At 34.8% G+C, this 9,688-nt stretch overlaps 1 long non-coding RNA gene across 1 annotated transcript; it reads right to left on the reverse strand.

The window, feature by feature from the left end:
- Positions 1 to 2,710: 2,710 nt before the first annotated feature.
- On the reverse strand, positions 2,711 to 8,486 carry LOC136854998 (uncharacterized). The gene is made up of 3 exons (XR_010857858.1): positions 8,349 to 8,486; positions 7,741 to 7,881; positions 2,711 to 5,037 (listed from the first exon to the last, which is right to left on the reverse strand). It is a non-coding gene; the product is annotated as an uncharacterized lncRNA (long non-coding RNA).
- Positions 8,487 to 9,688: the final 1,202 nt, after the last annotated feature.

Below are 9,688 nucleotides of genomic sequence, written 5' to 3' on the forward strand. Positions count from 1 at the left end.
TTCTTCTTTCAAGAACAATTGCTACCATGGGAGGAGGCAAATGTGCAAATCACTAGGGCACTTACATTGCATTCACATTTGCTTTAATTAGTAATGGACACAAGCAATAAAAACCCCAAACTATTCAGGACAATTGTTTTGAATTGAATATAGAATTTGGGCCAAAGACCAAGCACTGGGACCTATGTCATTCAGCGCTGAAATGGAAATTGACAGTAAAAAGTTTGAATAGTGTAACAGGAGGAAAACTTCACCGTTGCACTATGAATCAATTGTTAGGAGAGGGTGGAGAGTAAGACGGAAGAAGAGAATATGAAAGGAGGTCCAGTAAAAGGAACAAAAGGGATTGCAGATAGGGGTCGAAGGCACGCTGCAAAGAACCTCAAGTAATCCCTAATGCACCACGAGGTGCACTGACGGCACTAACACCCACGGGGAATTATTCAGGACAATGATCAGAGGATGAAGCAAGATAAACAATATTTAGTGGAGTTAGTGCCAAGACTCCACACTACTCTGTGATACTAATCTTCAGCAATCAACAATTTAACAAGGTACTAGTAATTGTATAAGTTCTTGTCAATTCCTTCCCCAAGAATCATAGGCCTAATGAAAATGTGAATAATGTTAGCCCTAGTAAAATTTCTCCAATACATCTCCATTTCCTCATTCACTAAGTAAATTAGTGCAAGTACTATTACTCTCTCTATTGCAATCACTATTGACATTAATGGAATGTTTTCAGTGTACTAATCCCGTAGTTCCAAAAACCACAGAACTACACGAGAGCAAATTGGACACAACTTGCCAAACACACAAAGGACGTGAAAAACACCTTAGTATTACAGATATGGTGCTTCAGAAGCAATCTTACAGCTACTCTCCATAGCATGAAAGACTATTCAGCAATTAAAGTTGTGGAACAGTTGAAAACCTCTGAAACTGTGAATGGTTGCACACTGACACCAGCAGATTGAAGAAACATGCTCCTGAAGATGAAAGAGTAGTACACACTGATGTATAGCCACAGTAACTAACACAAGAAACAAGCAAAAATACTATTACCATGTCACTTCGAGTCACTTGGCAACCGTCAACCAAACTAGAAAGCACTACTGTAACATTAGTAAAGTAACTGGCCAGGTGGATAACATTTTTAAGCATACAAACCACTGTCTTCCACCTTTGCAGTATCTAATACAAGTGTGTGGATAAACAGAATGTTTGTAGTCAAAAGCCATACCAACCAAAGTATCACCCACTCATTTATTGCAATGATAATGCTGAGAACACCAGGAAGTGTAAGTATTGTATGATGTCAACTAATCAACAAGTCTATGGTCCAATAACTCCCCCTTCACATGGCTGGGAATAATCCTCTACACAATTCTCAAAACCTAGCAGTCACTCTTACACGAAGGGGGGACAACTACAATTGCTGTAATTACGATCTTTTACGCTGAAGTATTTTCAGGGAAAATTTCTTGTAGAACACATTGTGCGCAAAAGTATTTATGGTCTCAAAATCCTTGGGCCACAGACAGCCTATTGACTCATCGAACATGAAGACAGGCAATCATGGAGTCTAAGTCATTCAGGAGGATGACAGATATTAAGTATTTTGACCTACTGTGAATACACACGACAAACCAGCACCAGAGCTGCCGAAGTTCCTAGTTTTGGCTTTTCTCAGTAACTCAAAGAGAGAAAAAGACCAGGATGGTTCTGCAGTTGGTTTAGTTAGTGCAATATCTTAATTTGCGTGTTAAAGAGGTGTAGCATTTCCACAAATGCCCATCATCACCATAATAAAAAGCCAATGGTCAACTACATTCAACAATGCACGTTTGAAAGAAAATATGTAGAGGTCCATTGAAAGGGATGCAAATCTTACCCAATCTTGCACATCACCTTAACATAAGAAAAACAGTCACTTTGAAGTGAAAGCTCCACAACAAAACTCAAACACCAAAAAACCCTGCAGTTGCAGCTAAATTCCAATACAGCATAGATTTAAGAGAACCTGCTACTCCTCAAAATGACAAGCTACACTGCATACATGGATGTCAACTCTCATGAATACGAATACAGACAGGCTTTAAAGAAACTCAGTACCAAACACAAATACAGCAATGCATAAACTAAAATTGAAGCAATCAACACTAATCATAACGACATGAAACAGGAAAAGCTGTGGTCTAGAAAGTGGCCACCACAGTGCTGTGAATAAATCAAATGTATCAGCTGGTGTCACAAGATGCCACAAATATAAGTTTACATAGGGGAAGTGATTTTTGATGCGCAATGTACACATTATAGAAATTAGCAATAGTGGAGAGTGGAGAGACAAAGGGGGGAGGACAGAACTTGGTTTATTGGGCAGTGAACTAGAATTGAAGGAGCAGTAAAGAAAGACAGCATCCATAACCTCAATGAAGTGGAAAGAGATCAATGGAATACTGGCAACAAAAGTATAAATTTACAATGTCTTTGTAAAATCTGTTACTTTAAACAGTAAAGAAAGAAAACATAAATGGAGGAGAAACTGTCAAGATATGACAGCAAATCAGCAAGTTTCATGGCTACATTGCACTTGGATAATCTTATCCCCATATGAGGATATAGCAGAGATGTGGAGAGGCTGAAATACAGTTAAGATCTTGAAGATACTGTTTGGTCATGTAATGAAGAGGAAAGAGCAAACAAACTGGCAGATACAAAAGTGGTGAAATATTTTTTACATGATTTATGTAAAAACTTTTGTGAATTCAGAGTGAGTTCACAAAGAGCAAAATGGAAAAAATGTTTTCCACGTCTACAGAAAAAGTTTAAGATTTTTTTTAATGGTTTCACCAAACCACTGAGCTTGTAACATTAAAACTGCGATTAGTAATACTCAGCTTTCAGTACAAAAACAATGACTTAGAAATTTTCAACTCTGAGATGACCGAAGTTTTCCTTTTTTGTGCAAAACCTATGATGGGTGAATTAATTTCTCAAAATTCAAACCTATGCATAGTAGGTTTGGCACATATACAGTATGTTAATGCACTCTCTATGACAATTCTTTTTCCCATGAACACGTAGTACAACAATACCTTTATGCTTCAAATGCCATCACTAATTGAATGTAAATATGTCCAAATCATACTCCATTATTTCATTTACAATAAAAAGAACCACAATGTTATATTTGTTTTACAAAGCCAAACCTACATTATATTTGCATTTTGGTTTTAACATCCACATTATTGAAATATAACAAATTTTCATTTTAATTTTAGCTTATTACTGCCTGTTTACATACCATAACTTACCTGGACTAACGAAACAAGATTCAAATTCAAATATTAATACCAGCTTCCCAGCCAAACTATTTTTTATTAAATTTTTATACAACTAAATTATGAATTTTACTTTAAATACTGCCTAATAATTATTGCTTGCATGTAGCCTAAAGAGCGCTTAAAATTAAAGCATCCTTTGTTATGCAGTATGTTTAAACAACTACAAATATGTGCAGACAGCCAAATTACTTATGTACTGTTTACCAGTTTTGTATTACTATGTAGTGCACATTATTTCAAAATGACAATTTGCTAAATACTGAAAACCATAATCTCATCTCTGCTTAATGGAAAAAAGCCTCTTATTTTCACTAGTGCCTCAACACTCAGGCACAGACTAACCAAATAGCTTTTCATATTGGATAAGTTGCTGCTAAGAGTGGTCACCTGCAAGAGGAAGCCTCCTGTCTTGTCTGGAGATGGCCCTCCTGCAGTAATTCTGCTGGCAGACATACAATGTGCGCCAGTCAAAGAAGTGAAGAGACAAGCACTCCCAGTGATATTAATGTGAACTCATGTAGTGAAGAGGAAAACAGAAAATACATAAAGGAAACGAATTATACAATGGAAAGAAAGAGTATGACAAAAACCAAGAGCTTTTCACACTCAGCAGTCATACATATTATGCAACTCTTATTTCAAATTTCCATTTGAAGTTAAAAGGAGACAGGCAATTGATTGTTACTAAAAATAAGTGAAAATCTTACAGAAAATACTTAAAAGGTTTAACCTGTAAAGCAACTTCTACAAAGGTGAAAGCATTTATGTGAAATAATGAGTTTGGAGGAAGAAAATATCCAACAAATAAAAATGGATAAATACCAAGAGACCAACAAATATACATAAAATAAAAGTCAACATTAATGGAATCAGCATCACTGACACTGCCAACAAGACAATTACATTCTCTAACAGTGGATCAGATGGATTAACAATTGACAATCAATGGGTTTGTTGAAAAATATGCTACTGTAAAAACAATGCTGGGTTTTGAAACAATTAATCATTAAATAGTCTGAATTGCAATTTAGGATGGAGTATGATGAAGAGGAGCCATGGAAGAGGAAACTGGCTGAGATGCAAGAGGTCTAATCTCTCAATAATGACAATTGAGCAACAATGGATCATGCTGGATTTGGTGTCATTTTAAAGTCAAATAGTTTTATTTTTACTGATATATTTTTAAAAATGTAAAAAGAAAATTATAATTGATTTTTCAGCTTTGTAGATATGAAGATTCAAACCTGGTTTAGCTGTTTCAATGCAGGAATAGCAGTCTGGAAATGACTCACTTTTACTAGATAACCGAGTTATGGCTATGAAGTCTAAAGCAAATGAGAGACCTACTGAAGACCAACTGCTGTAACAAGAGACCTACTAAAGACCAACTGCTTAAATGAGATACAGTGCCTCATCCTAACTGGGGAGACAGGGGCTTTCACTAATGGAGGTGGTCACACACTGCTAAACATCACTCCACTAATTTTAAAAGGTTTGTAACTCCTATGTGTACAGTACACTCAAACAAGATTACTAATTGGAGAGAGATGGGATCTTTAAAAAAAAAAAAAAAAAGTTGAAAAGCGCTGACAAATCAAGTCTCCAAGTTTCCATTGAAGTTTATTTTCTTCTATATAATACTTTCATCTTGAGGCATCTTCAAAAACTTGTCTCGAAGAACCCCAAGAACCTGAAATGCAATGGTAAATTAGTACTGTATCCGATAAAAGCTTGTAATCTTCACCCAAATTTGAAAATTACTTCTAATAACCTTTAATATACAGTTTATATATATGTCACAAGATGTTATGCAATGCTGACTGAATTTTCTTTTTTCTCAAACTAGAGTCCTTACATACACAAAATTATCAGTATTAGTATTAATATTAGTAATAGTATTATCATCATTATTAAAAGGTAGTTCAACCAGACCATTCAGTACTGTTTGGGCTGGGCAAATGAAACAATGCAATGTTTAAGTAGTTGGACAGTTAAGACAGTCTTGCTGAAAGATCTGTAAGTAGTAGAGGCAAATGACTGGTGGTCACAGAACCGTAGCAATGTCCTGGAGACCTAACATATACACCAGATCAGCAGCCCAAGCACCCTCTCCACTCATGGTAGGAAAGATGATAGGACCAGGTGGAACCAGGCAGTGGCTGGTTAATATGGCCCCACCTCTAACTCACTGAGATGCCTTGGTCGTGATGCCAGTGAAATCTATTGAGCCTTAAGGATGACTTGGATTAGTGACCACCACACTGTCTGTGAAGTCCAGGCATGGCAATAAGAAGAAACGAAAAAGTGCAATCACATAAAACAATGCAGCAGGCAGTCAGACGATAATAAACCTACAATGCTGTTACACTACATTCCAGTGGCAGTCCTCCTGGGGAGATATGAAAGATTGCACCATCAAGTCCTCTTTCAAATTTGCTAATTTTTTTTTTTAAATTAAAGTAAATGCATCCTGAATGGATGTACGGATCTGTTTTCGTAAGTTTCTGCCTTTCATTTCTGCCATTCCCTTTGTTCCCCTCCCACTTACCTGGCAACCACCATTCAGAAACAATCATTTCACATAAATAATCTGACTAAATGGTGAATACACACAATAAAATTCCAATTTGAAACCCATTGAAAACAGTCCTCTGCTTCTACAAAATTAACAAATTTTCTATATCCTGATAAGCCCCTTCATTCCTAAGGGGTGTGATTGCTGTAGAAGAGATTTTGTATTGCTGTCTTGATTTGGATTGCCCTAAAAAAAAAAAAATCTACAAACTTTTCTTAAAAAATTTTTGTAATCTGATTAGTACCTGATATAAGCAAATAACAGGTCCCAGAAATTATAAGTAACCAGTTAATCTGGTAACATAGCCACGTAAAATAACCTAAAATTCCACATTTCACCCATCGAAGAAAGACACAGTTAATCAGCTCAGTGGTCTGACTAACTAGGAGTCTAACTTAGTTGAAATTTCGAAACATTCTTAAACCTAAAGTTTAATTACAGTAAAATATACCAAACTCTCCTTACATCTATGAACAAACATTTAAAACTCCAAGTTCTTAGTCTAATAGGTCACTATTCAACTAAAAAGAGGCCTATTTACATCAACTAAACCCAGTGTGCAAAAAGTTTCTTTAATCCTGTGCATAGAAGGTAATATTAACTTTATCTGCCATCTGTTGATAACCTCTTAAATATAGACTGCCTCCGACTCAGCTTTTATTATACTGTATTTACCTAAACCAAGCTAAACATGCATAGTGTTTAAGAAAACGTTCAGTTAGTAATTTTTTCAACTAGGCTATCACTGACTGTGAATTTTACCACCTATATGATTTATTTATTAATAGTAATCCTTGGCTTCGACAAGATTGAGTTATGCCTCAGAAGCATTGCCAAAATTACAGTAAACAGTAATTATACGCCTGTATTAGGCCTAACATCTCTTCCACACCTGAACGTTCTAATTCCAAGTTTTTATAATTTTCTCTAGTAATCTTACATTCTTATCTTGATTAATATACAAAACAGCTAATGTTCATTTCAGTCTGAACATCCCTACTTGATTTTTTATTATATCTTTCAAATCTTTATAAAAATGAAAAATATTCTATATACATAATTCTTGCAATCTAATATTAATTACAATAAAAAATAAAATATAAGTAAATAACTGAGGATTTTTTCTGCTTCAATTTTGCAAAATGCACTTAGGGACATTTGAAGGAACAGTTGATCCCCCAGGGGGTAGTACTAAACATGGCATAATACTGTTGACCCCTCTGGGGCTAATACTAAACACAGCAAAAATGTATATGAATCAGTGCTTCACTGTGTTTAGCACTAGCCCTCATGTGGAATTGGAGTTCAGATGGGAAACAAACTTTTACCTACAGTTCCTTAAGGCTATGCCTTCTAAGTTACACTGGATTACCATGTTGTACAATTCATCACAGCCTACAACCATGGATATTTCAACAATAATATTAGTGCTTTAAATACAATACTATGGCTCCACCATGCACCACTGACCTAACAACCCTTGCATAACCTAACATAACCTAAGGGGTAAAATTTTACAAGTTGCCAATAAGTCCTTATTGTAATGCTAGCTAGGGAAATAATTACCAATATTTGAAAACATTTTGCCATTAGCTATGGAACTTACCTTATAAGTCGTAAATTTTCTAATTTTTATTTATCATTTGCATAGTATTTATGGGGTTCAAAATAATGAGAATGAAGAGCTTTTAAAAATGGTTACAATGTCAAAGTGTGTATTGGCAACTTATAAAATAATACCACCTAAGGTACCTGGTCCTTACTGTAATGCTAGCCTTTAGTTTGAAAACATTCCATAAACTTACGGTACAAACTTACTGTTGTCTGAATACAAAATATCAGTTGGATTAGGGTCCTTGAATTTCCCCACCCAAATCCTGGCTTTCCCACTGCGGTCCCTTGAATTGTATGATATAGGGTAGCCTAAGGGTGGGCTCCACTACCTCCAAAAGCCCTCATCTGCAAATGAAACAAGTATCAGAAACGTTCAAGACAAACAGTAACAGAAAAATTATATGGAGAGGATTTCACCACCTAGTTTTATACTCATTTCAAATGATTTCAGTCTCACTGAAATTAAATACATTCCAACTGCTTAGCCTACTATACATGAGGATGAAACTGATTTATCCTGTGAACAATTGCTCCAGGCCAGTCTTGGATACCCTAGCTTCTCACTAGTATCTTTAACGGGCAAAATCTCCGTATATCGTTACAGCATAACGATTCGTTATAAAGTAAACTTGATACAAATGGCGGCCGTGGTTGGGTATTGGGCCAATGCTCAATGTAGTAGCCGGTTAAATGTAGTCTGGGCTAATCCTTTATATATATAATAAACTTCTTTGCTGATTATATTTACATACCTTCTTAATCTACTAAATATACATATCAATCAACTTATAATGTGCTAGAATGACACTTACATTCAGTATAATAAAGCAAACATGCCTAGGATCACGTCAACAACGGCCAGAGACAGCGAAGACAAATGAAGTCACGCGATCCAAATTCCAACAATGTCATGACATGTTTGACAAATATTAAAATATTTCCTGTTTATCGTAATAAATTTACGATACAGCACTGAGAGATCTGGTGGCACGAGCACTTTTTTTAAATACCGTAAATTATATATTCCGTCGTATTTAAATTGTAGCTTCAATTGGATTTATGTCCAAGAAAACGAGACTTTGGTTGAAAACATTTTCATTGTGTCTACTTAACATTTCAACACATTACAAAGAACTGTCAAACAGACATCGTAGTGATCTTGGACTGAATTAAAATAAGTATTCGCATATTTTCAGCACTAACAGACTTAGATTTTTACCGAAGACAGGAATTTTTTTTGAAGCTCTCTTGCTGAATCGTTTAACAGAAGCAGACGAAATTCTAAATGGGAAACATGACTAAAAATAACACTATATTCCTGAAATCGTTACAAATGGAATGGAATATGGATAATACCCCCAGAAATATCCATTCTACTTGATGGTACACTAAATATAATATTATACACTAAATATATATTATCGGTCTATAATATTTAAGCCTGTTATCCTCTTGACAATTCCTGACACAACCGCTATAGACATCTATTGACAGTTCAAGTAACTATAAAAACTCTGAATACTAACTGGCAACTATTTCTTGTACACAGAAGCTGTAGCCTTCGAGTTCATGCAAGATATAAACAATATTATCAAAGCGATATACAATATATTCTATAAATTAAATAATCATCTATTTTCAGTCAAAATATAATTCATTTTTCGTCTAAAGGAGGCTGAAATAATTTATTATTAAAAACATAAACTAGCAACTACTGTAATTTAGGCACTCCCTTTAATTAACTATTGTTTAAGCTTTATAAATTTTCATATATAAATAATTTTTTTGCTAAAACTGTAAACAAAAATATAATATAAACTTTATAAGTATTATTTTTTTGCCATAATATTAATATTAGTGGTAGATTTTACTTATAAATCAAGAACATTGAAGGTATCCTGCCAAGAACGTCTGGTAAAAAAAACAGCAAGACGAATTCCAAAAAAACTAACATTGACATAAAAGTACAACACAATATAACCTTAAAATCCCTACACAGACAATGCAGTGACAACTGATGGAATGAAAATAAGTATGCAAAAGTTTTAATTTAAAAAAAATTAGATTCTACGCAAAAATAGACATTTTTGGGGAGCTTTGGTTAAGTTGTTGTGTAAAACTCTATGAAGACTTTACCAGAGGAAAACAATTC

Source organism: Macrobrachium rosenbergii, chromosome 30, assembly GCF_040412425.1.
Source record: "Macrobrachium rosenbergii isolate ZJJX-2024 chromosome 30, ASM4041242v1, whole genome shotgun sequence".
Classification (NCBI taxonomy): Eukaryota; Metazoa; Arthropoda; class Malacostraca; order Decapoda; family Palaemonidae; genus Macrobrachium; species Macrobrachium rosenbergii.